Raw genomic sequence first — 27,822 nt, 5'->3', positions numbered from 1 at the left:
ACGTGGACGAAGTCATCTCTATCGATGTGGTGGCTTTGCTCCGTCCGGCCCCCAGCTCCTGCTGCTCCAACCGCAGGTGAGGGACCGGGGTCCTGGACCGATGAGAAGCGGAGCGGTGAAGCTGGAGCCTGCTAGCGTGGTTACCAGACGGCTCCGCAGAGGCGGCAGAGCCCGATGACCCGGCCGAAGCCGCAATCTGGAACAGGGCCGGAGCAGCCACGGACCTTGATGGGCAGGCCGCAGCCGCGGTATGGAGTGCGGCAGAGGTGGCCCCAGGCATCGGTGAGCAGGCCGCAGCTGGAACCATCAGCGAGGCAGAGGCGGCCGCGGGTGCCGCCGGGTAGGCCGCGGCTGGCGCCGCAATCGAACCAGAGGCCGTCGCGGAGCAGGCCGCAACCGGCGTCGCAGACGGGGCCGGAGTAGCGGCCTGCTTCAGGGACGGGTCCGCTGCTGAAAGGGGAAATGCAGCAGCGTCGACCGCGGGCTGGCTCCGCACCGGCGACACCGGACGTGGCGCCGCCGGGCGGGGTGGTTCGGGGACGTGGCAGTTCCGAACCGGCGACACCGGACATGGCGCCGCCGGGCAGGGTGGTTCAGGAACGGGAGCAGGGGCATCGATCAGCCTGGCGGAGGCCGCCGAGTCCTCCACGGCCGAGCCTCCAGGAGCACAGGAGGCCGCGCGGTGCGGCCGGGTGATGGGGGCAGCATGCGGAGCCGCCGGCAGAGCCGGGGGAACTCTCACCTTCCCCAGCGCTGTGGCCTCCGACACGTCATCCCACGGCTCCTCCCGCAGCCTCCGTTCTTCACCCCGCCGTCCGGCGGGACTAGCCTCCAGGCTGGGGGATCCCGCGGGGAGGCTCCCTGGCGATGTCTTCAGCGGCCGCTCCCACGGCCCCGCAGTCGCTCCTCTTCTCCGCCCGTTGTCTGGCTTTCGTACCACCCCAGACCCTCCGATGACAAGCAAGGATCAGGAACACAGTCTCCAAATTATAATCCACAGGTCAGCGATTTGTAATCCACAGGTGTTTGTAATCCACAGGCACTTGTAATCCACAGAGGAACAGTCCAAGTCCTTCTAGGTTCTTCAATAGAAGGCCTGCCGTGGAAGGTGTCGTATTAGCGGCGGCGATCCTGCCGACTACGCCAAATGTAGTAGGGGGCCGGGCTAGGGGGGTGGACCACTGCTTTCCAGACGAGGCAAAGACGAGACGGAGACAGCTTCCACTTGTAACAGTTCCGGATTTATTTGTCATCCTCCTGACGACCACCAAACACGCACCGCAGCTTCTTTACACCACCGTATCGCCAGGCCAGGGTACCTATTCTTCAGCTCCAGTCACAGTAACGCACCTCGCGGATCTTTCACTGGGGGCTGTCCTAGACCAATCTACCCCCAGCACTTCACCTGCCCGAGATCATCTTCCAATCGGTACCCCCGGGGCCTCGTCTGTCTTGCGGTACGTCGAGTCAGGGTCTCCCCCCTGGCTGCCTCTTCTCCTTGCCTGTCCTGCAGTCCGTTGGGTCAGGGCCACCCCCATGACTGTCTCTCCTTGGTCCGTCCCCCTGGCCGAGCTCTTCTCATTTTCTCCGTCTTCTTCTGAGCTCCTCCCGGGACTAAACTCTCCTGGAGCCCCGCCTTCTATTTATCCCCTCTCTCACAGGGGAATTTCCCACCCGGGCTCCTCTCTCCCCGCCCCCCATGACTAAGCGGATTCCTAAGCCCTAAGCTGATGTTAAGTCCTGTACTACTCTCCCCTGCCATCTTGTGGTCATTTCACGGTACTGCACTCCCTTTTCTGTCTCCCTGCTGTTACCTTTCTAACCTGTCAATCTCTGTCCCTAGTGCACAAACCGTCCCCTCCTACTACCAGTCACGTCTGTCCGTCAAGTCACCTTCCCCACACATGCATGAGGTATGAGGGTCTGACCCAGTACTTAGAGCTTTGAATTGAAGTTTCAATTAAGACCTGGGGATTAAGGAAGCAGTTTAAGCCTTCTTTGCTGAGAGCCTTGATACCTCATGCAATATCTCAGTTTTTTTCCCCAGCCACAATCAGATGGCACAAATATCAGTTTCATAGTGTACTATTGGTAGAAAATGTAACTTGGATTCTCCACATTTCAAAAAATTATTGTGACACACCACTAAAGTGGCATTAATTTCCATAGAGTAGAAACACTATAATATGCCTCTGACATACCTTCCACTAAAGGCAACCCACCAGAGACCCAACTTGAATTCTCCACATTTCAAAATATTATTGTCACGCACCACTAAAGTGGCATCAATTTCCACAGAATAGAAACACTATAATATGCCTCTGACACACCTTCCACTAAAGGCAGCCCACCACAGACCCAACTTGGAGTCTCCACATTTCAAAAAAAATAATTGTCACACACACCACTAAAGTGGCATCAATTTTCACACAGTAGATACAGTATGATAGGTCACTGACACACCTTCCACTACAGGCAGCCCATCAGATGGAGACCCAACTTGGAGTCTCCATATTTCAAAAAATTGTTTGTAACATCAGCAGCAGTAGCAACAGCAGGCACAAAAGCCACTTCAAAGGTGTCACAGACTGCAATAACTTGAGATCATTGCATGAGATTAAAAACTACTCCATCGCCTAGTCTATCCAGTCGGCGACTGAGATGCAGGAGTCATTAGCGATACATGATTCCTTTATTTTGATGAAAGTTAGCCATTCTACACTTTCAGGGGACAGCCAGATGAGTTTATTTGTCAGGACACCACCAGCAGCGCTGAACACCCGTTCTGTGAGAGTTCACGTCACTTTTCCATTTTTGAAGACCAAAATACAAAATAGTCCAAATTCCCCCTGATGGCATTGATATTGAGGTTGAGATAATCCTGCATCAGCCTCTCAAGTTGTTCACAACATGTCAGACTTGTACCCTATTCTTCTGGTGCATGGCTGGTCTAAAAATGTGTGAAATGACTCACAGAAATTGCTTATACCACTTACACTGCTGCTGCTGCTGTTTTTGAGGTGATGCCTTGACGTTTCTGGGGTTGGAAGTCTAGAACTGCGATGCACACTGTCTGCCTCTCTGGTGTCTTGGGGAAAAAACTTCTTAATATTGTCTACAAGCATGTTTCGATACTCCAGCATGCGCATGTCCCTTTCCAGGAGGGAAGCATCTAGCAAAATTTACTCTTGTACCTTAAGTCTAACAGAGTGGCATCCCCGTAGTCAGCACTATTTCTAACCCTAAGAATATGAGCATCATGTTGAATATAGTGCAGCAAGAAGGTGCTCATGTGTCGGGCGCTTCCATGAGGTCCAAGTCCATGGTGTGATGGTAGTGGGGTAGAAAAATATTCAGGATTGAGAGTCCTCAGTAGTTGATACCTTTTATATATGGTAATAATAATTAATATGGTAGTGGGGTAACACTCAAGGTTGCTTCCTCCGTCCCCTACCTCCAACCATGGACAACAGAGAGGGGGTCATTATCCTCTACATCTCCTTACTGTTGTGCATCCATCACCTTTTCCTTCTCGTCCTCCTCAATTTGTTCCTTGGCTCCTGTACCTTCACTAACAGTTTGTCTAGTACCATGAGCCCCCCTCGATCACAGTAATCCACTCTCTCAAGGCACCCACCTGTGTGACGACATTCTGGAACTTAGAGATATTGTTATCCCTTCTGCATCCTTCTCTGCTTCCTCCTCTTCCTCTGGGACCACCACCTCTTCACGTAGACAATTCAAAGTGTGCTCCAGCACGTCGATGTCCAGAATAGTGATGCTGATGATGGCATTGTCAGTGCTAATGAAATTACAGCAGGGCTAGGAAAATAATAAAACATAAATTTTAATACGTTTGCCTAAAAGGTTATCAGCCAATATATACACAGGACAAACAAACATTGATTTATCAAAGTGCAAGTACTCATGTTTAACGGTGCTCTAGTTAAAATATTGGTTTGATCTCACCAATGCAGTTTCTAACTCCTTCTCTCCGTGTAGGGTGGAGTAGGGTGAACAGGACAAATTTCTGGACTGTGAGTGACGTGCAAGTGGAGACGTTGTGGTGGATTGAGAAAGATGTAGTGTGCTCGGTGAAACAAAAACAGCAGGCACGTCCACTTCCGTAACAGCTGACGGGCTATCACTCACCCCTACTGTAGGGGGTAAACAAGTGGGGTTTTGCAGCCGGAGACCTGTGTGAGATTACTTGGCACAGTGATGGTGGAGGAAAAACCTCTAGATGTGGTTGATGGGACAACCGGTGGTTGGCGAGGCCCGCTAGTTCGCATTTTAGCACAGTGAGATTTCCAGACTAAGGCATGTTGATCACACAGGTGCCGATTTGTGCATGTAGTTATTAAAATATTGTAATTTTTGCCTTTACTGAGTCTCTTTTTGCAAATTTAGCAGATAACATGAGTTGGGTCATCCTTTGCAGTCTCAAAAAAGGCCCAGGCTAGGCAGCCTTTGCAGCACTTGCGAACTGCAGACTCATGACCAGTGCTGGCCACAGCCACAGTTGTGGCTGAGGAAGCAGAGCTTGTCGTGGTTGCATTATTCTGTCTGTACAGCAATTTACAACACATCCTAGTCATCTTCCTCCTCCTCCAGTTCCTCTGCTGAGCTACTCAGCTGCATGCCTCTGGGTTCACACCAAGTGGGATCTACAACCTCATCGTCATCCTCTCTGTTCTCCCTCTCCTCGCCCTGAGATTCACCCTCCTCCTCTTCCTGCCCTGACACCACAGTACAGTCCACATGCGCCTCTGCATCTGAGTCTCATCAGGATCACCTTCACCCCCCGGTGGTTAACGTCTGGTGATGAGGGTCTGGATTCTGCTCAGAACCTACTTCGACCGGCCCTGTATCCAACATGAAAAAATGGCGCAGATACTTTCCTCCTCTAATGCCCATGGAATAGAATGTGTAAACAGCTCTGCAGAATGGCCTATCTCTGATTCCCACAGTCAGTTGGTAGTTTGGAAATTTGTGACCTGGAAGGAAACAAGGTGATTGAGGTGCCACCTCTGAGGATTATAATGTGTGTGATGTTAAGGTAGAGGAAGAGGAGGAGAGGCCACTTGATGCAGAACTTGCCATCCACTGGAGTACATGCTCTTTCTGACCCTCATCTACAAGGCATACCGCTGTGCGGTTGCCAAAAAAATGGAGTTGAGTAGCCTGTCCAATAACGGATGTTGTCAGTGGTCTTTGGATAGGATGAGACGGGGTTTGTTCAGTTGAGCTTTCATTAACATTAACACCTAAACCAGTAACACCAAGCTTATTCCCCGTTCCACTATGACCTTTCTTTTTTCCCACTCATGTTGTATCTACACTTTCCCTCTTTTAAACTGCTGTTTCACAACCTTAGGCCCACACCTGTCAGTCACCTGTTACTAAATAAACAATCACTATTTATTTTCTTAGATAATGTGTCTGAACAACACTCTTAGGGTACCGTCACACAGCGAGATTGCTAGCGAAATCGCTGCTGAGTCACAAGTTTTTGTGACGCAACAGCGACCTTACAGGCGATCTCGCTACGTGTGACATGTAGCAGCGACCAGGCCCCCGCTGTGAGATCGCTGGTCGTTTCAGAATAGTCTGGACATTTTTTGGTCGTTGATGCCCCGCTGGGTAGCATGCATCGTTCTGTTTGACACCAAACCAACGACCTAGCTAGCGATTTGAAATGAGAAACATAGGCGTGTTTAAGTGGTTCCTTTTCCGTGCCCCTCAGCTTCGATTGGTGGTCACTACTGCATTCTGATTGGTGTCCTTGCCCTTAAAGAATGTAACCCAGTGGCACTTTTCTTCTTTGTTCCTGACCCCGTGAAGAAGGCAGCATAGCAGCGTTTGTGTTCTTTGTCCCTTCTTGCTGGTCACACATCGAATTAGCCTTCTCCGGCTGCAATTCCACACTGCTATATCTATTCATCAACGGATCTCCTGATCTCAGTAGGTATCATTTGGGGTCTCGACTGCATTTCCATTTTCACAACTTTATAGAACAGTTACCAATTACCTGCTTTCATAGTTCTTTTTGGAGGGAGGGTGTGGTTTCATTGTCTGTGCGTGTATGTTTAATACCTGGTCAGCCATTTTAGGTGGTCTTGTGTGCACGCACCCAACCCCCAACAAAACAACTATTGTACCTTTATTTTTATTTTTTTCCAGTTTGCACCTTCTTGCTGGTCACAGATCGAATCAGCGTTCTCCGACTGCGATTCCACAGTGATATTTCTATTTATCAACGGTTTTCCTGATCACAGTAGGTATCATTTGGGGTCTCAACTGCGTTTCCATTTTCACAACTTTATAGAAGTTACCAATTATCTGCTTTCATAGCTCTTTTTGGAGGGAGGGTGTGGTTTCTTTGTCTGTGCGTATGTTTAATACCTGGTCAGCCATTTTAGGTGGTCTTGTGTGCACGCACCCAACCCCCAACAAAACAACTACACTGTGTTCCAAATTATTAAGCAAATGATATTTTTCTATGATTTTCCTAAATAGTCGGTACAAATGACAGTCAGTCTAATAAAGGTCATCACCGGTTAGAGTATACATCAAATTTTATTGAAGAAACCTCCCAATAATAACAGTATAATCTCCAAAATGAATAAAAACTCAAATTGCACTGTTCCAAATTATTAGGCACATTAGAATTTCTAAACATTTGATATGTTTTAAAGAACTGAAAATGCTCATTTGTGGAATTTGCAGCATTAGGAGGTCACATTCACTGAACAAAAAAGCTATTTAACTCCAAAACATCCTAACAGGCCAAGTGACAAGTTAACATAGGAACCCTTCTTTGATATCACCTTCACAATTCTTGCATCCATTGAACTTGGGAGTTTTTGGAGAGTTTCTGCTCGTATTTCTTTGCATGAAGTCAGAATAGCCTCCCAGAGCTGCTGTTTTGATGTGAACTGCCTCCCTCATAGATCTTTTGCTTGATGATACTCCAAAGGTTCTCCATAGGGTTGAGGTCAGGGGAAGATGGTGGCCACACCATGAGTTTATCTCCTTTTATGCCCATAGCAGCCAATGACTCAGAGGTATTCTTTGCAGCATGAGATGGTGTATTGTCATGCATGAAGAGGATTTTGCTCCTGAAGGCATGTTTCTGCTTTTTATACCATGGAAGACAGCTGTCAGTCAGAAACTCTATATACTTTGCAGAGGTCATTTTCACACCTTCAGGAACCTTAAAGAGCCCTACCAGCTGTTTCCCCATGATTCCGGCCCAAAACATGACTCCTCCACCTCCTTGCTGATGTCGCAGCCTTGTTGGGACATAGTCGCCATCCACCAACCATCCACTACTCCATCCATCTGGACCATCCAGGGTTGCTCGACACTCATCAGTAAACAAGACTGTTTGAAAATTAGTCTTCATGTATGTCTGGGCCCACTGCAACCATTTCTGCTTGTGAGCACTGTTTAGGGGTGGCCGAATAGTAGGTTTATGCACCACTGCAGCCTTTGAAGGATCCTACACCTTGAGGTTCGAGGGACTCCAGAGGCACCAGCAACTTTAAATATCTGTTTGCTGGTTTGTAATGGCTTTTTAGCAGCCACTCTCTTAATCCGATGAACTTGCCTGGCAGAAACCTTCCTCATTCTGCCTTTATCAGCACAACATGTCTGTGCTCAGAATCAACCACAAATCTCTTAACAGTACGATGATCACGTTTAAGTTTTTGGGAAATATCTAATGTTTTTATCTCTTGATCAAGGCATTGCACTATTTGATGCTTTTGAGCAGCAGAGAGATCCTTTTTCTTTCCTAAAATCCTTGAAACCTGTGCCCTGCTTAATAATGTGGAACATCATTCTTAAGTAGTTTTCCTTTAATTGAGCTCATCTTGTAAACTAATTATCACAGGCGTTTGGGATTGATTTCAGTGATCCAAAGAGCCCTGATACACAATACCATCTATGAGTTTATTTGAAAAACAAAAAATTACATCTTTAGGACACTTAAATCCAATTTGCATAATAATTTGGAACACAGTGTAATGTATTTTTTTGGTTTCAGTTTGCACCATCATGAATAATGCAGAGTTTGCTGTCGTGGTTGCTGCATTACTTGTTGAGGAACATCGGCATCAAGAAGAATCTCGGATGCAGGAGAGGCGTTCAAAAAGAAAGTGTCGCATGTGGACAAGAGAATGGCTGCAGAGGAGGCCCGAATTGTCCCACATGCAGTTGGTGAAGGAGCTTCAGGAAAAAAATCTGCATGATTTCCACAATTATCTGCGGATGTCAGAGGAATCATTCACATTTTTACTGGACAAAATTACTCCACTCATCGCACGCAAGGATACAGTGATGCGTGCTGCCATCCCAGCAGATGAGAGATTGGCAGTCACGCTATGCTTCCTGGCCACCGGACGCTCCTTGCAAGATTTGCATTTTTCTTCCGCCATTTCCAGGCCACTGCTGAGCGTTCTCATTCCGGAAACGTGTAAGGCGATTTTTAGTCGTCTTCGGAGCTACATGGAGTTTCCCACCACGGAGGCGGAATGGAGCAAGATTGCCAACGATTTTGATCAGCTGTGGCAGTTCCCAAACTGTGGTGGGGCTTTGGACGTAAACATGTCCGTATAACTCAACCACCTAACAGCGGATCATATTTCTTCAACTACAAGGGCTATTTCAGCATCATACTGATGGCCATTGTAAACACCAACTACGAATTCATTTATGTTGATGTTGGAATGAATGGAAGGGTTTCCGATGGTGGGGTTTTGGAGAATACATTTTTTGGAGAGCGTTTGTATAACTCCAAACTCCACCTGCCTTCCAACTCAAACACTAGAGGAAACCTGAACTTTGTTTTTATTGGCGATGAGGCCTTCCCACTTCATCCGAATCTTATAAAACCTTTCCGTCAAAAAACTCTCACACCGGAACGGAGAATTTATAATTACCGTTTATCAAGGGCACGTCGTGTTGTGGAGAATGCCTTTGGAATAATGGCAAATCACTTTCGGGTTCTGCACACACCCATTAACCTCAAACTTGAGTCTATTGACTCTGTAGTTTTAACCTGTTGTGTGCTTCACAATTTCCTTTGCTGCCAGGATTCAATTTCATACTGACCTCCTGGCTTTGTGGATTCTGTGAACCAGAGCGGAGTAGTTCAGCTCGGCGAATTGCGGGCAAACGAACACACAATTGCTGGCCTTCGGCCTTTGGGACCCGGAAGAAACACACAAGATGCAAAGACCTGCAGAGACAATTACTGTGCTTATTTTAATGGTCCCGATGCTGTTAATTGGCAGCAACAGAATTTATAGTCGACTACAAGCGATATACATTTTAGAGTAATTTGTTTTTTGTAAATATTTGTATAATATAATGTGTTTTTGCTTGTTAATGGAAAACTATTTTTCTCTTCAGTATGTTTACAGTTTTCAAATTCTTTGTCTTATAAACTTGTTTTTTTTAAAGTAACAAAACCTTGGTTTTTCATTGTTTCTTTTTGTAAGGTTGGCATATACTTGGTACTGGAATCCGTGGGAATTTGGGTGTCGCCCCAGGCCAAGTGTATAGTTTCAGAATATTTGGGGTACTAGAACAGAGCCTTGGGGAACTCCAACAGATAGCGGGTGGGATGAGACGGAAGTGTGGGAGTGGGAAACGCAGAATGTGCGGATTGGAATAGGGCGCCGGTTTTTATGCCAAAGTAGGCGAGGATCTGTATTAGGAGGCAGTGGTCAACTGTCAATTTTGTACAGTGGTCAATTTTGGTCAGGGCTGTCTCTGTGGAGTTATGGGGGCGGAAACCATATGGTAGATTGACAAAGAGCATGTTACGAGAGATGGGAGGAAATTTCAGCGAGGTCAAACCACTCTTACACCAACGTATCCTCCATTGTAAACCGAAATATACATAAAAACATCCATATTCCTATACATACACATCTACACACATATATACAAACAGACATATACACACACTCACATAAACACAATCCAACTTACAGACATTCATGTAGAAAAAACATGTCTGTGTGAATAAGGGCAGACAAGGACCGGGTCCTAGACAGTGTAGGACCGCCCCGACCATAGAGTCACCTTGTCGATGGTGGGACGGCTTTTATGCTATGTTTGATCAAATGCAGTATTACTAAGAACTCTGTATGATTTAAATGCACTTTTGCTTTTTACTTATTTAATTATAGCAGGGTTTTTTTCATTTTGTCTTTTGTAGGTTTAGTATGCTTTTTGGCCATGTGAACATGCATTTATATGCTGTATGTGTACCAACTCAAACCAAGCTCAATTTTTGTGTTTTTTTCTTTGTATTTTTGCATTCCGTGCATTCTGTGCAAACTGGGGTGTGGCCTCCCTCTCCTGAGCTGGAAATTGTATTTAAAGGCTTCCCCTTGTCTGCCCTTATTCACACAGACATCAGCTTTGACACATGATAAGATTATTAATACTAGACAGTGTAGGACCGCCCTGACCACAGAGTCTCCTTGTCGATGGTGGGACGGCTTTTATGCTATGTTTGATCAAATACAGTATTTTTAAGAACTGTTTATGAATTAAATGCACTTTTGCTTTTTACTTAATTAATTATAGCAGGGTTTTTTTCATTTTGTCTTTTGTAGGTTTTGTAGACTTTCATGTAGGCAAAAATATTTAGTCATATGGAGAAAGCATCAATTTCAAGACACAATTGCGTCGCATTAATGAAATTAGACCACAGACGAGCTGCTTTGGGAACGCATTAGCGTTCTGTAATTACCGCCGCCCGTCAATAACACTGGGCGTAGCTGATGCGTCATGGGCATGTCTAAGAATGCTGCTGCGGCCTAGTATGTGTACTGAAGAGTTAAAATGGCGGCCAGGCAATGTGCATTACCGTGGGGGGAGGCAGAGGTGCGTTACCTCATAGAGGAGATGCAGGCACACGACTACGAGTGTGCACAAATTTATGACCACCCGGTTCTACACAAGCAGGCTGTGTTACGCAGGATTAAGCGTGGCCTGGCAACACAGTTTGGCATCCACTGCACCACCACGCAGATCCGGAAGAAACTTGCCGATCTGCATTTTAGATTGTGGGGACGCATTGCCAGCATACGCTCACAGAGCGCATCTCATCGTGGTGAGTGTTGTTTTACCTAGATGTCATAAGTTTGCCTCCATCAGCAGCACTCACTGCACTTGTGAGATATAAATGGCAGAGGCCTTGTGCTGTGCCTGTCACATCGCAGTTCTGACACATCGCTGTCTGACGTGCGAGATCGGCGATCTGATACTTGCCTTCGATTGCCCCCCCCAGGGCAATGTAATATTGAAAAATAACAGAAAATAATGTTATCAAAAATAAAAAATAAAAAAAACAAATATAAAGACAAAAAAATTTGAAACCCACAGAAGAACAAGAAAAAAAAAAAATTGGTATTGACACTTTCTTAAGTACCCGCCACATTAAAATGTCCCATTTGTTGACCATGAAAACACCTGATATATGGAGCATTATTTGGACCCATCAGACAGTGGAGCATCATCCATGAGCCCCTTCATATACTGTAGCAGGTCGCCCTCACACACCCAGGGCAGCAGGGTACTCGGTACCGGGCCGGTGTCGAGGCGGGAAAGTGTCACAGCAGCGGTGACCCGGTCCATGGCCCTGGGCGTCCAATATCAATGGCGGTGATGTTAATGGTGTTAAAGTTTATTAGGTAGTTCGTGACGCCACCTGTGGTGTTTGGCAAGTAAGATGTTGAGCCAACACTGCATACAGATCCGCTGGGACTGATGGTGTGGTGCAGCAGAGATGGTATAGCTCCCCACAGGTGGAGCTGTAGTCCCAGGGCAGTATAGGTGCAATGGGTGAGGAGAGGCGCAGAATGGTATAGATGTTGTTACTCAGGTGTAGTGGTGCGGGAATAACTGGAGAACACCAGGGTGTGCGGTTCCAAAGCTTTACTCACTGTTTGCAGTTCACACAACTGCCTGCCTCCGTACCGTGTTCTTCAGGTCAGGGCTCCAGTCAACCTCCAGGCAGGATAGGATTCTCCCTTCAACACTCCGCCAACATGTACCTTACTGAACGACTCCTCCAATACGCCTTTAGGTGCGAAGCACTCCAGTACTTAGTTACCCTGGAATGCCTCTCTCTAGGTGTTCCTAGTCTTTACTTGTATGACAGACAGCTGTAGCCTGCTTCGGGGACTCCACTCTGCGTCCCGGTCTCTATTCATTTGCTGTTGTGTCCCAAGTCTATGATGGGAGCAAGGCGTTAGCGGCTCACTACTCCTCCGGTGTCTGTTGCCGGACATAAAGATCCAATCAACCTCGGGGACCGGGCCCCGGCGTTTGCGCTCTCTGGACTGGAAGGGTTCTCTATCTTTCTTCAACCAGCTTCCCACCGTCCTTCTATTCTCCTTCGTTCCGATCTGTTCTCTCTTATGGAAGGTTAGGTTATCAATCTTATCAATCTCTTTCTCTGGTCTTTCTCGTGCCAGCAGCCCAGATCACTGGGACCTGCTGCAGCACGTCCCTCAGACACCCATCTTCTCTCTTCTCTCGCCTCTAACCAACTAACCCCTAACTCTCACTCTTCCCACTCTTTTATATCTAACTCCACCCGCCTCCCCAGCACCTCTCGTGTTACGAAGCCAGGGACCACAAAAGGCACCCTATGACTTTTCCAGCATAAAGCATGGATGGGTCCCTGCTGAACTATCCTGTGTGTGGGGTGCAGGTGTTGGAATGCGGAAAGGAGTTCCCAGCCTACCTGGATGGTGGGGCACTACACCTTAGGAGAAGGTGCAGTACCTCTTGTGGGGATGTGGCTCGCTTAGGTGCAGCGGGAGACAAATGTGAGACAGGTTCTTCCACAGTGCTTGCAGTTTATTCACGGCATAAACGCACAAGGCAACGTAACACCAAACAAATAGCCTTTTAGCTCAGGCAAAATAACACAATGTCCGTAGTTGTAGACTCAGAGCAGGAGTCTCAGCACACATGGGAGGTTTAGTCCTCCCCACACACAACTCCCTGGTTCAGGAGCAGGTCACATTATAAGGCTGTAGCCACACCCACGTTCCCAGCAGCTGACTGGTCACATGACTGTGACCTCACCACAGGTCCTTCAAACAAAAACAATAACAATATCTGGTATGCTTTACTTCTGCCTTACATTATGGAGATAAGCCATTTATGAGACACATATCTCCCATCAATTACACGACCCTTAGCCGTGCCACATACCTCCCCCCTCTGCCTAAAGCCGTGGGGCTTGGCACTTTCACCTACCAGGCAAGGGATTCTGGAGAGGGCATCAGCATTCCCATGTAGCTTCCCAGCCCTATGCTCTACATGGAAGCTGAAGTCTTGTAGGGCTAAGAACCAGCGGGTGACCCTAGCATTCTTGCCCTTGGTTTCCCTCATCCACCTGAGTGGGGCATGGTCGGATATTAACCTAAACTTCCGTCCCACCAGGTAGTACCGTAATGTGTCCACTGCCCATTTTATGGCCAAACACTCCTTCTCTACAACTGAGTAATTTCTCTCACAAGAAGTCAACTTCCTACTCAAGTAGAGAACAGGATGCTCCTCCCCACGTATCTCTTGGGAAAGGACAGCTCCTACCCCGACATCTGAGGCATCTGTCTGGAGGACAAATTCACGTTTAAAGTCTGGGGCCACCAAAACGGGCTGCTTACAAAGAGCTCCCTTCATTTCTTGGAAGGCTGACTCTGCTTCTTCGGACCAGCTGACCATCACTGACTTTGTCCCTTTAAGCAGATCAGTTAGAGGTGCAGCCATTGTGGCGAAGTTTGGGATAAACCTCCTGTAATATCCCACAATCCCCAGGAAGGCTTTAACTTGCTTCTTTGACAGAGGTCTCGGCCATGTTTGAATTGCCTCCACTTTATTGATTTGGGGTTTGATCTCGCCACGCCCCACTACATATCCGAGGTACTTGGCTTCTTCTCTCCCCAAGGCACACTTCTTTGGGTTTATTGTAAACCCCGCCTCTCTTAGAGCATCAAACACTGCTTGGACCTTTTCCAGGTGAGTCTCCCAGTCCGGGGTAAAGATGACGATATCATCCAGGTATGCGGCAGCATATAGCTTATGAGGTGCAAGGATTCTATCCATCGCCCTCTGGAAGGTTGCTGGAGCTCCCTGTAGGCCAAACGGCATCCGGACATACTGGAAGCACCCGTCTGGTGTGGAGAATGCCGTCTTCTCCTTGGCTTCCTGTGCCATGGGGATCTGCCAATATCCCTTGGTCAGATCCAAAGTGGTTATGTACCTGGCAGGTCCAAGTCTCTCGATGAGCTCATCAACGCGTGGCATGGGATAAGCGTCGAACTTGGAGACCTCATTCAGCTTCCGGTAATCGTTGCAGAACCTCCATTCACCATCAGTTTTTGGGACCAGGACAATCGGGCTCGACCAGCCGCTCTTGGATTCCTCAATGACCCCGAGCTTCAACATACGCTGCACCTCCTTGGAGATTACCTCTTGCCGGGCCTCAGGAATACGATATGGTTTCACGTTCACCCGCACATGTGGCTCGGTCAGAATTTCGTGCTCCACCACCTTCGTGCACCCCGGCAACTCTGAGAACAGGTCGCAGTTTTTCTGGAGTAACTCCCGGCACTGCTGCTTCTGGGCCTTCGATAGAGTCTCCGCTATGGTAATGGCTCCAACCTCCCCTTCTAGGTTGCCCAGCAAGCACGGAGTTACCGCTGGCTCTCTATCTTGCCATGGCTTGATAAGGTTAACATGGTAAACCTGGTATGGCTTCCGTCTTCCAGGTTGGTGGATCTTGTAGTTTACGTCTCCCAGTTTCTCCACCACCTCATATGGCCCTTGCCACTTGGCCAAGAACTTACTTTCCACCGTCGGGATTAGCACGAGAACTCGGTCTCCCGGATTGAACTGCCTCACTCTGGCTGACCGGTTGTAGACCCTGGCCTGAGCCTCTTGTGCCTGGCGGAGATGTTCTTTAACAATGGGCATCACCTTCGCAACCCTCTGCTGCATCAGTGCCACATGCTCAATGACGCTTCTGTGGGGCGTGACTTCGGCTTCCCAGGTTTCCTTGGCTATATCTAGGAGACCTCGCGGATGCCGGCCGTACAGAAGCTCGAAGGGGGAGAACCCCGTGGAGGCCTGGGGAACTTCACGGATAGAAAACAGTAAATACGGTAAGAGACAATCCCAGTCTCTACCATCTTCCTCTATGACTTTTCTCAGCATGCTCTTCAGGGTCTTGTTAAACCTCTCAACAAGGCCATCTGACTGTGGATGGTACACTGAAGTCCTCAGCTGGGAAATTTGCAAGACTCTGCACAATTCTCTCATCACCTTGCTCATAAAAGGTGTCCCCTGGTCGGTCAGGATCTCCTTCGGCAAACCCGTCCGGGAAAACACATGGACCAGCTCACGGGCTATACTCTTCGCAGAGGAGTTTCTCAGGGGAATGGCCTCAGGATAGCGTGTGGCATAGTCCAGGATGACTAATATATACTGATGGCCCCAAGCTGATTTAACTAAGGGACCGACCAAATCCATGGCAATTCTCTCAAATGGCACCTCAATAATGGGCAGTGGCACAAGAGGGTTCCGAAAATGAGATGTGGGGGCAGTTAACTGACATGTCGGGCAGGACCTGCAATAGTTTACTATTTCCCGGTGACACCCAGGCCAATAGAACCTCTGTACAATCCGTTCCTGGGTTTTTTCCACCCCCAGGTGTCCCCCCAAGATGTGTGAATGGGCCATGTCCAACACTTTTCGTCTATAGGGGCCTGGTACTATTAACTGCTCTGCCACCTCCTCCCTTATTTTCGTGACCCGGTACAACAATTCCCCACTCAACATAAAATGGGGAAACCTTGTGTCTGCTCCCGGCTCTTGTGCAACCCCATTAATGACGGTGACATTGTTAAAGGCTTCCCTTAGTGTGGGGTCCCTATGTTGGGCAGTCCCAAAATTCTCCCCGGCCACCCCCAACTCCGGGATGTCAGGTACAGGGGACCCTTCCTCTTCATCCCCAACAAGGACACATAAAGGGAACTCGTCTGCCTCTGGTGGTGGCGATACCTCAGTGGGGTGGATTGGTTCCCTGCTCTTGCTAGCACACTCAGAACCCATCCCCCACAGATCCCAAAACAGACAGAAATCCCGGCCAATAATTATGGGATGCAACAAGTCTCGAACAACGCCAACTTCATGCGACTCGGTGCCATGCGCCGTTTCAATCTTCACCCTAGCCATAGGGTAGTCCTTTGCATCGCCATGTATGCACCGAACACCAATCTTTTTACCCGGGAGTATGTTTAGAGGAAAACTGGCCCTCACAAGGGTCACCAAGCTCCCGGAGTCCAGAAGCGCCATTACTGCTCGACCGTTCACCTTCACGGGACACGCTTGTGGCCCCTTGTTAGGTAGCAAGTTCACACTGCAAGCTGGATATGCGTAGTATGAACTACGGCGTCCCATGCTGCAGTCCATCTGCTCGGTGGTCTGGGGACAACGGGCCGCTATATGTCCTGGCCCATGACACTTCCAGCAAATAACACCCGAGGGGACCTTGGGCACCGCCTCCCCCGCCCCTTTTGACCTTGGACGCACCACCCTTTTTTTTTTTTTTTTTTTCCACAGCCTCTCCGTACTGCATGAAGAACTGGCGCAGCTCCTCGGCGCTCATATCCTCAGTGCAGCGGCCAACAAACACTTTACGGCTGCGCATTGGCTCGTCCGGGCTTTGCTTGGAATTGCTGTAACAGCAGCTTGTTGGTTTCCTGCTGCAGTTGTTCCTGCTGGCTCTGCTGGAACTGCTGCCGCTGCTCCTGCTGGCCTCAGATACCGGAATCCAGTGAATCAGTGCATGCGCGGGGTCCGCCTGGTAGAAGGCATCCTGCATGCTCCAGAAACTGGATGGGGAAATCTCGTGTATGTTGTGAACTACCCAAAAGACAACAAAAGGAAGATGGATGAAACTGATGCTTCTTCCGCTGTTAAAATTAAGCGAGCAGTAACAAAAACCTCTGACCTCATTGTGCTCGGCCTACCATGGAAAACAACGGAGCAGGATCTAAAGGACTACTTCAGCACATATGGCGAAGTCATCATGGTCCAGGTTAAAAAAGATGCCAAAACCGGGCAATCTAAAGGCTTTGGCTTTGTAAGGTTCACAGAATCTGAAACGCAAGTGAAAGTGATGTCCCAGCGCCACATGATAGATGGAAGATGGTGTGACTGTAAACTGCCCGCATTCTCCACCAATTGTGGGGATGTGGCTCGCTTAGGTGCAGCGGGAGACAAATGTGAGACAGGTTCTTCCACAGTGCTTGCAGTTTATTCACGGCATAAACGCACAAGGCAACGTAACACCAAACAAATAGCCTTTTAGCTCAGGCAAAATAACACAATGTCCGTAGTTGTAGACTCAGAGCAGGAGTCTCAGCACACATGGGAGGTTTAGTCCTCCCCACACACAACTCCCTGGTTCAGGAGCAGGTCACATTATAAGGCTGTAGCCACACCCACGTTCCCAGCAGCTGACTGGTCACATGACTGTGACCTCACCACAGGTCCTTCAAACAAAAACAATAACAATATCTGGTATGCTTTACTTCTGCCTTACATTATGGAGATAAGCCATTTATGAGACACATCTCTCCCATCAATTACACGACCCTTAGCCGTGCCACACTCTGTTGCGACTGAAGCCTCAGGGGCGCCACAGTAGCATTACAAATGGGAGACATCCGATAGTGGAGCAGCATGTACGGGGCCCATTATACACTGGAGCATAAGAAATGGGGCCCATTATATATGGAGCATTATTTTGGCCCATCAGACACTGGAGCATCATCCATGAGCCCCTTCATATACTGGAGCATTCTAAATGGGGAAGATCAGACACTGGAGCAGCATGTACGGGGCCCATTATACACTGGAGCATAAGGAAAGGGTGCCCATTATATATGGAGAATTATTTTGGCCCATCAGACACTTGAGCATCATCCATGAGCCCCTTCATATACTGGAGCATTCTAAATGGGGCAGATCAGACACTGGAGCAGCATTTACAGGGCCCATTATACACTGGAGCATTAGAAATGGAGCCCATTAAATATGGAAGATTATTAGGGCCCATCATACACTGGAGCATCATCCATGGGGCCCATCATATAATGGAGCATTCTAAATGAGGCAGATCAGATACTGGAGCAGCATCTATGTGGCCCATTGTACACTGGAGCATTAGAAATGGGCCCATTATATATGGAGCATTATTTGCCCCATCAGACAGTGGAGCATCATCCATGAGCCCCTTCATATACTGGAGCATTACAAATGGGGGACATCCGATAGTGGAGCAGCATGTACGGGGCCCATTATACACTGGAGCATAAGAAATGGGGCCCACTATATATGGAGCATTATTTTGGCCCATCAGACACTGGAGCATCATCCATGGTCCCCTTCATATACTGTTGCAATATGTGGAGCTCATCATATACTGTATGGAACATTATATTTGACCATTTATTCAGGTTGGGGAAATATACGGGGCTCATTATTCTGTTAGGTGCAGTATGTTTTGGCCATGATACTGTAATATACTGTCCGTTTTTTGGACCTATTGAATAATTTATCATGGATATCACTCATGTAAAGAAACCACTGGAGCCATAGGACGGAGGAGGACATGACTTGGGGATGGGTGGACCTTTACTCCTACAGCTTTTTTGGTATAGTGGTGTAGATTTTAAGCAAGAGTGATGTTGCTTTCAGAGTAAGGGTGGCTTCACATTAGCGTTTCAGGGCGCAGCGACGGCCTGCGCACGGCCGCTGCTAAGCCCCGCCCCCTGCTGCACCTTCGCTGGTAGCTCCACCTACCGGCGCATGACGCTGCATGCGTCCTGCGTCCCCTATCTTTATCACTGGGGACGCAGATCGTGCGCAGTATGCATTTAGCGATGCATGCATCCTTTTGACGGTGAGCCGACCACCTCCAAACGCAACCTGTTGCAATTTGGTTGCGCTTGGCGCACCATCAAAAGGACGCATACGCCGCCAAACGCATACTGCGCACGGCCTGCATTCCCAGTGATAAAGATAGGGGACGCACAACGCATACAGCGTCATGCGCCGGTAGGCCGAGCTACCGGCGGAGGTGCGGCAGGGGGTGGGGATTAGCGGAGGCCGTGCGCAGGCCGTCGCTGCGCTCTGAAACACTAATGTGAAACCACCCTAAGAAGCACAACATGTATGTGCCTGGTGGGTTACTGTGAGGAGGGTGGGGCTTATATAGAGCAGGAAATCCATCTCTCTCTCCCTCTTTCTTATACAGGATGAACAGGAGGAAGCATGTCTGCAGTTTCAGGGAGTATAATACTGGGGTTATCACCTCACATTACAGATGATAGGAGCACATTCACCTCAGACATCATGTACTAGTGTAGTATCAGCTTCTACATTATGTATGGGATCAATATTGCCTCAGCAATTCATGTAGCTGCCATGTCCCTCATGTGCATGCTACATTTTCCTCACAGTCTGTGAGACAACTTCTGTGTGACCTCCCTGCAGACATGTTTGATATACTACTTGTTAGGGTCGGCTGAACGCACCAGATATAAATAATAGGAGGTGCGTTCGCCGCCTGGGGTCCACCGTGTGGTAGATGGTAAGACCGCTGCTGGACAATGGCAGATGCACCAGTAGGTGAAGTACTGCGCTCGGGTTACTGTCACCCGAAAGCTAAGAGCGGCTCTATTCAGACACAGAGTCGCTTGGCAGAAATAAATATAAAGACGCTGGCCCTGTTAGCTTCACAGGAAGCTTAGTGAGTGGCGTTGCAGCCGCAACCGCCAATGGACGCTGCTACTGCAGCGTGGCAATAACTAAAGCGGAGAACCGGGCACCGATGGACGCTAGTGTAGGTGCGGAAAGCACAGTGGCGTGTAGCTTGCCACAATCTGGAGCTGACTAACCCAACACACAGTCACCAATCGTATTATCCAAGGGAAGGGGTTTCATAATAAGTCAGTCACCAGTCCATGCATCCCTCACCACACACACACAGCATAATATGCTACACTAGCGCATGGCCGAGCCGCCATGCGGGCTTTTTATAGCCATGTGCTTCTGGGACTTTCCAGTACCCTGGAAAGGACCAATCAGATCTGACACAGGACCTGAGCATGTGACCCCTGCTCTCCAGTGAGAGGTCACCTTGCGGGCATGCCCAGTAGCACGGCACGAGGACTTAGCCTCTGGAGCGGTTCCCTGCAGAACAGGTTGCACTACTATTGCTGCACCAGAGGTGGCAGCAACATCTAGGCTGTCAGAGCAAGTCTGAGTAGCATGCCTGGCTCGCCGTGATTGCTGAGCAGCACCCGGGTCGGAGGAGAATGGGAGACCGCTGGAAGTCTGGCTCTGGATTCCCGCTGTGCAACATCAGGAATCCGATGCCTAACACTACTCTGCATTCACCTCAGACATTGTGTAGTATCAGCTCCTACATCATATCTGGGATCAAGATTACCTCAGAAATTCATTTAGCTGCCATGTTCCTTCACTTATTGCAGAGGCAGCTTTTGTGTGACCTCCCTGCAGACATTTCTGATATACCACATTACTGCTGTATTATACAGAGTCTTCATGAGTTCTGGGTTTATGTCTGATAGGACAGAGCAGGGACACATACAGTGTCTGCCATTACTATGGTGGAGCTGGGCAGTCACATGTATTAGAGACACTGGTGAGAGGAGCAGTCAGGGGATGGTATATGTATGATGATGATGAAAGACTTCATGTCAGTGCACTGTATACTGACCCTGCTGTGTGCTGATTATCCCCCCTTCCCAGTTATGGAGTCTGATGATCTGTATGTGACCTCATTTCTGTTACATACTGTGAGGCTGGGTGTGCAGATCCAGTGTAACCAGGTTACTCACTATATGTGGTATATGTGTAAAGACTCTATTCCTGTGCTGTATACTTCACCTGTACCACAGGTCTGTATACATGATATCACTCCTCACTCTGCTATATACGGATCATGCTGGGTATAAACATCCTGTGTCTCCAGGTCATTTTCCTGGCTGTACATATAATCTGGACATGACTTCCAGCTTAGTGCTTAATTTCTGCAGCTATCGCTGCCTTTAGTCCTCTTATGTTACATTCTGTCCTGCCAGATATATCCATCCTGTTTCTGTATATTGTCTCCCTCGTATGTTGCATGATCAGAGTATACCCACCAAGAGCTTATTGGATTATGTTTTATCATGTGTAAAATAAATAATCGGGGAGTAACTCGGCACATTTGAGTGGGCACTAATAACTCAGCACATGGCGGGCAGTGAGTGGGCACTAATAACTCAGCACATGGCGGGCAGTGAGTGGGCACTAATAACTCAGCACATGGCGGGCAGTGAGTGGGCACTCCTAGTGTGATGCTGCACATTGCTCTGGAAAACACCTCATGGGCCCAGTTTTCAGCCCTGTCTCTCGTCTATTGTAATTGTATGTAGTAGAGTGACTGACTGGGATACAGAACTTGCAGTTTTCTGCACACACACCTATGGCTGCAGGCAGCTTATATTAGACATACACATTTCTTACCATTTATGCGCAGCTGGTGATTAGAGTCTGTCTGTAACTGCTGTAGAGGAGCAGGCGGCTTCTCATTTATTGTTACAGCATATAACACGGCATTGCCCATCTCTGTCTATTTCTGGACCTTACGATGGGATATTTTCCATTATTAACCTGTTGTATACCTTGGTTGTAAACCTGCATGGTTTTCACCCTCACTTGTCCCACATCTTGTGCGGTTGAAGGGGTCCTTGAAGTTGGTTAAATATGGTCTGGGGATCCAATGGGATATGGTTTCCTCCTTTTGGAATTTAATATGGTTCTGGATCTGGGGAAAGGTGGAGGGGAGTTTCAGCAAGGGTTTGTCGGATCCCCAGGAAATTCAAGTGAACATTGGAACCATTGTGTGTTGTGAGTTCATTTTCCCCTTCACTACTGAGGCCCGAGGAACTCCCTCTTTCTGGTGAAGAAAGGTAGTGAGCCTGATTGTCAAACACCTGGGGCTGATGATGATGACTGGCTGAGTGGAGTTAATGACTGGATATAAGGCTGCCGACACCCTTCTGGCCTTCGGGTGATTTCTCTGTGGACTTCTAGGAAACCAGTCTGTTTCCTGCTCATCTAAAGCTAAGATTTCTACTTTGCCTTTTTGCATTAGTGTTTTGTTTTCCTTGCTTTTCTGGATTCTGCCATTCCCTGCTGGGGTGAGCTGAATCTCCTTTTGCCTGTTGCTCTGTCTTCAGAATATTCCTGAGTACTGACATAGCTTTTTGAAGCCTAGCATCTTCAGGGCCTTTTTTACTGTCAGTTTGTTGGCTCTTATTTTCATAGGGTTTTTCACGGATTGCAGACAGCAGCCTTCCTGTCCTTTCCTATCTAAGCTAGCGTGGGCCCCATCTTTGCTCAGTCTATCTTTCTGTCTGTGTTTTGTTCTTCCTTCTTGCTTCACCGTCATTATACACTGTGTTCCAAATTATTATGCAAATGATGTTTTTCTCTGATTTTCCTAAATAGTTGGTACAAATGAGAGTCAGTCTAATAAAAGTCATCACCCGTTAGAGTATGCATCGAATTTTATTGAAGAAACCTCCCAATGATAACAGTATAATCTCCAAAATGAATAAAAACTCAAATTGCACTGTTCCAAATTATTATGCACAGTAGAATTTCTAAACATTTGATATGTTTTAAAGAACTGAAAATGCTCATTTGTGGAATTTGCAGCATTAGGAGGTCACATTCACCGAACAAAAAAGCTATTTAACTCCAAAACATCCTAACAGGCCAAGTTACATGTTTACATAGGAACCCTTCTTTGATATCACCTTCACAATTCTTGCATCCATTGAACTTGTGAATTTTTTGGAGAGTTTCTGCTTGTATTTCTTTGCATGAAGTCAGAATAGCCTCCCAGAGCTGCTGTTTTGATGTGAACTGCCTCCCACCCTCATAGCTCTTTCGCTTGATGATACTCCAAAGGTTCTCTATAGGGTTGAGGTCAGGGAAAGATGGTGGCCACACCATGAGTTTATCTCCTTTTATGCCCATAGCAGTCAATGACTCAGAGGTATTCTTTGCAGCATGAGATGGGGCAGTGTCATGCATGAAGATGATTTTGCTCCTCAAGGCACATTTCTGCTTTTTATGCCATGGAAGACAGCGGTCAGTCAGAAACTGTATATACTTTGCAGAGCTCATTTTCACACCTTCAGGAACCTTAAAGAGCCTTACCAGTTGTTTCCCCATGATTCCGGCCCAAAACATGACTCCTCCACCTCCTTGCTGACGTCCCAGCCTTGTTGGGACATAGTGGCCATCCACCAACCATCCACTACTCCATCAATCTGTACCATCCAGGGTTGCTCGACACTCATCAGTAAACAAGACTGTTTGAAAATTAGTCTTCATGTATGTCTGGGCCCACTGCAACCATTTCTGCTTGTGAACACTGTTTAGGAGTGGCCGAATAGTAGGTTTATGCACCACAGCAAGCCTTTGAAGGATCCTACACCTTGAGGTTCGAGGGACTCCAGAGGCACCAGCAGCTTTATCTGTTTGCTGGTTTGTAATGGCTTTTTAGCAGCTGCTCTCTTAATCCGATGAACTTGCCTGGCAGAAACCTTCCTCATTCTGCCTTTATCAGCACAAACATGTTTGTGCTCAGAATCAACCACAAATCTCTTAACAGTATGATGATCACGTTTAAGTTTTCGGGAAATATCTAATGTTTTCATCTCACGACCAAGGCATTGCACTATTTGATGCTTTTCAGCAGCAGAGAGATCCGTTTTCTTTCCTAAATTCCTTGAAACCTGTGCCCTGCTTAATAATGTGGAACATCATTCTTAAGTAGTTTTCCTTTAATTAGGCTCACCTGGTAAACTAATTATCACAGGCGTTTGAGATTGATTTCAGCGATCCAAAGAGCCCTGATACACAATAGCATCTATGAGTTTATTTGAAAAACAAAAAAATTACATCTTTATGACACTTAAATCCAATTTGCATAATAATTTGGAACGCAGTGTATGTGGGGGGCTGCCTTTTGCTTTGGGGTCTGCTCTGGGGCAGTTTAGATTTCCCTTTCTGTCTTTAGGCTATTTAGTCATCCGGCTGTGATCGAGGGGCCTAGGGCATCGTAGGAGCCCCCCACGGCTACTGCTAGTTGTGTTGATAGGTTCAGGGGTCTGCAGTCCGATAGCTGCCAACTTCTCTGGTTTTCTGGACATAGCTAGCATTTCTATTTTTGCTTCCTACGGTGACTCAATCATAACAGTTGTGGTTATGGTGCTCCCGAGCTAGTCGGGTAACGGCTGGGAGTAATTGTTGGTACATTTTATGTTCACTTTATGTTTGGTAACCACCAGATTTTGGGAGCTTCAAGGACTCCTACCAGCATGTTAATATTATTTATGCTTTGATGTTTTATTGTATGTTTGCTTTAATAAAGGTGTGAATAATAATTTTTTAAAAAAAGGGATCGTTGTATACCCACCAAGTGCTTATTTTATATTACTTAAGATGGCGGAGAGCACAGGCCTGAGTGGATTACCTGGAGCCTGGTGTTTGGAGGGGGTCCATGAAGTTGGTTAGATAATGGTCTGGGGGATCCATTGGGATATGGATTCCTCTTTTTGGAAGTTAATATGGTTCTGGACCTGGTGAAAGGTGGAGGGGAGTTTCGGCAAGGGTTTGTCGGATCCCCAGGAAATTCAAGTGAACATTGGAACCCTTGTGGCTATGGTGCTCCCAAGCTAGTGGGGTAACAGCTGGGAGTAATTGTTGGTACATTTTATGTTTGGTAATCACCAGATTTGGAAGCTTCAAGGACTCCCCCAGCGTGTTAATGTTATTTATGCTTTGATGTTTATTTTATGTTTATTTTAATAAGAACATGAATTAAAAATTTAAACAAAAACAAAAAAAAAACAGTTATTTGTTTTCCTTTTAGTGGGTCCTTGAAGTTATTTATAAATTGGTCAGTAGGGGTAACCATATTAAGTATGGACCTCTGGTTTGGGGGGTGTTCACCACAGTATGACCTCCTCTGGGTTTGGAAGAGTAACCATTTCAGGTATGGCACCCTGGTTTTGAGGGGTAATCATCTCAGGTATGGCCCCCTGGTGTGGAGGGTAACCATCTCGTGTATGGCCCCCTGGTCTCCAGAAGCATTTATATTTTATAGGACCCTGTTAGGGTAAAGTCCCTGGGGTCATGGCAATCATATTTTGCATGCCTACAGAATAAATTGGCTCCTCTGAGCCAGGAACAGTGGCTGGAGGGGAGAAGAGAACAAGGTAGGCATGCTTTTCAATACAATCTATAGCTTCAAGGACCCTCTCTCTTTTTTTCATGTGACTTGAGAATGCCGAGGCATGGTTTTTGACTGTTAATATTGACCAAACCATGTTTCTTTCAAGGTTGTCATCTGGACAATGCAGTTATCTAGTGCTTGAAACTGAAGAGCAATGTACCTAATTTGTGTGCCCTTCAGTCAGTGGGAGTGACTAAGGGTAAAGTAATCAAGTGCATTAACATGAAGGGCAATATGCCTATTCCCGATGCCCTTGAGCTGGTGGGAGCGGCTAGGGGTATAATCTAGTGCATTAACTCAAAGGGCAGTATGCCTATTCCTGATGTCCTTGAGCCAATGGGAGTGGCTAAGGGTATAATCAAGTGCATTAACACAAAGGGCAGTGTGCCTACTCCCGGTGCCCTTGAGCCAGTGGGAGCGGCTAAGGGTAAAAGTAATCAAGTGCATTAACACGAAGGGCAATATGCCTATTCCCAATGCCTTTGACCCAGTTGGAGAGGTCAGCAGTAAATGTTATCAAGTGCATGAAAAACAATTAACAATGGCGTGACAGGGTTATTAATAATGCCTTTGTAGACTTTTTCTGCTTTAGGTTTATTTCAATTACTACTTCCAGATATTCTGAACGTTATTTTATGGTCGGTTATAATGTTGATGTTATATTGTGTATAGTTTTTAATTAGTCCCTATTTATAATATCTTTCTATTGATATGTTCATCACTTTTCGGGTAGTGATAGTAAGTGTGGTTTAAGAAATTTTACTGCATAGCTGCTGTAAATAATGGTGGTTTCTGGAACTAAAATCTGTAAATTGGTGAATTATTAGAGCTGGCTACAATACGTGCGGTATAATAGTTTTTTGAGGCATGACAGATGTCATTATACAGGTATTCAGATTGTAGCTACGACCTTAATTATGGTTTACTTTCCACATTCCCCATTATGGGATCCTCATTGCAGGATGTTTAGCAACTGTTATTTTGCTGTAGTTACCGTATTATCGATCATAACTTGGTAGCATGGCATTGATAAAATTAATCTGTCGGAGCTCTGAAATTTTATTTTTTATTTTTTATTACTTGTGTGCACAGTCTTTCCATGGTTGATGGGGGTCGAGTCCATTTAAGGTGTCAAATGGCCTCTCTGGTGGCGGTTTAGGAGTCAGGTTGAAGTTGCAGACAAGTTAAGGTGGACTCATTTTAACTAATAGAGGATGTAAAGCCTCATGGTGGTGAGCAGGCTCGGCTTTGGTGGCCAGCCTCAAGGACGTTGTAATGGTAACGTCAATCAGGGGCGGGCACAGTGGGTAAGCACAGGAGTGAGGATAATAGGGTCATTGGTGCCCTGAAAGTTTACTGGCTCTGCTTGAATGGCAAGCCAGTGCGTGCCGCCCCTTTATGGCTGTCTGTCCTGGTTCTGTATGTCAGACAGCTGGGGATATCACAGTACTTGTGAATCCCAATGTACTAGCACTTCACCTGACTCCTACTGTGATTGTTTTAATCCTGTGATTTAAATAAAGCTGTGGCCATTTTGACAACCAAAATAATGTAGTGTGTATTTATTCTAGTGCCTAGGTTTACTGTAGTTATGGTGGTTTTTAGATGGAGTAGGGGTCCGTCCCATATCCATAAGTCATGTAATAAGTCAAGTATTTGTCATTGCACTATACCAATATTTCTCTGCTGTATCGTTGCATTATGAATTGTCGTATGTGTTAAAAGGGGGCACAGACACTCTCTGACCGGGGGCACACAAAAAACTGGATCCAGCCCAACACCCACCAAGTATAGCCAAAAACCCACATTTTTCAATGCGTGCCTATTATTATAAAGTAAATTAAGGTTGACAAGCTTAAGTAATAAGAATTGATGTTGTTGGCATTTAAATGGGCACTGTAGGTGCCCATTAATGTCCTCCACTCCCTGCCAACTTTAATAATAAAAATCAAATTAAATAAAGTTTAGATTATTCTTCGGCCTTCAGTTTACTATCGTCTTGTACATAATGGGGTTTTCTTTCCTCCCACACCTGCAGACCCGGAGCAACAGGAGAACGGGAATGAAGACCGGGACTCAACAGCCACCCCACAGCCCGAGGATGCAAGGGGCTCAGGGTGGTCCGTAAGCCCATCCCCACCCGCTGACACAGCATCTACTCATGATGAAGTGGAAGCACAAAACCGTAAGTGTGAAATAACAAACACTTTGCATGTTAATTTAATCCTTGTATAGAATTAAAGATTAAAACTATTCCATTTACTTTTAGAAAACCACTCTACTGCTGACCCTGTGGCATCGTTGGACAGAGCCATTACAGGGACACAGAGCCCTGCTGCTGCGTGCATTGGCGGCACAAGAACAGGGCGGCAGCCGCAACTAATTTTTTTTTTTTT

The 27,822-nt window shown here is 47.0% G+C and overlaps 1 long non-coding RNA gene across 1 annotated transcript; it reads left to right on the top strand.

Annotated features, from left to right (window-relative positions):
* The first annotated feature begins 462 nt into the window (after positions 1-462).
* On the top strand, positions 463-27,822 carry LOC141100046 (uncharacterized). The gene is made up of 3 exons (XR_012234581.1): positions 463-6,277; positions 27,465-27,611; positions 27,696-27,822. It is a non-coding gene; the product is annotated as an uncharacterized lncRNA (long non-coding RNA).

The sequence above is a fragment of the Dendrobates tinctorius genome, unplaced genomic scaffold (assembly GCF_039654945.1).
Source record: "Dendrobates tinctorius isolate UK_male_01 unplaced genomic scaffold, ASM3965494v1 ptg000103l, whole genome shotgun sequence".
Classification (NCBI taxonomy): domain Eukaryota; kingdom Metazoa; phylum Chordata; class Amphibia; order Anura; family Dendrobatidae; genus Dendrobates; species Dendrobates tinctorius.
The sequence above is the reverse complement of the archived record's forward strand: the minus strand, read 5'-3'. Positions and strand labels throughout refer to the sequence as shown.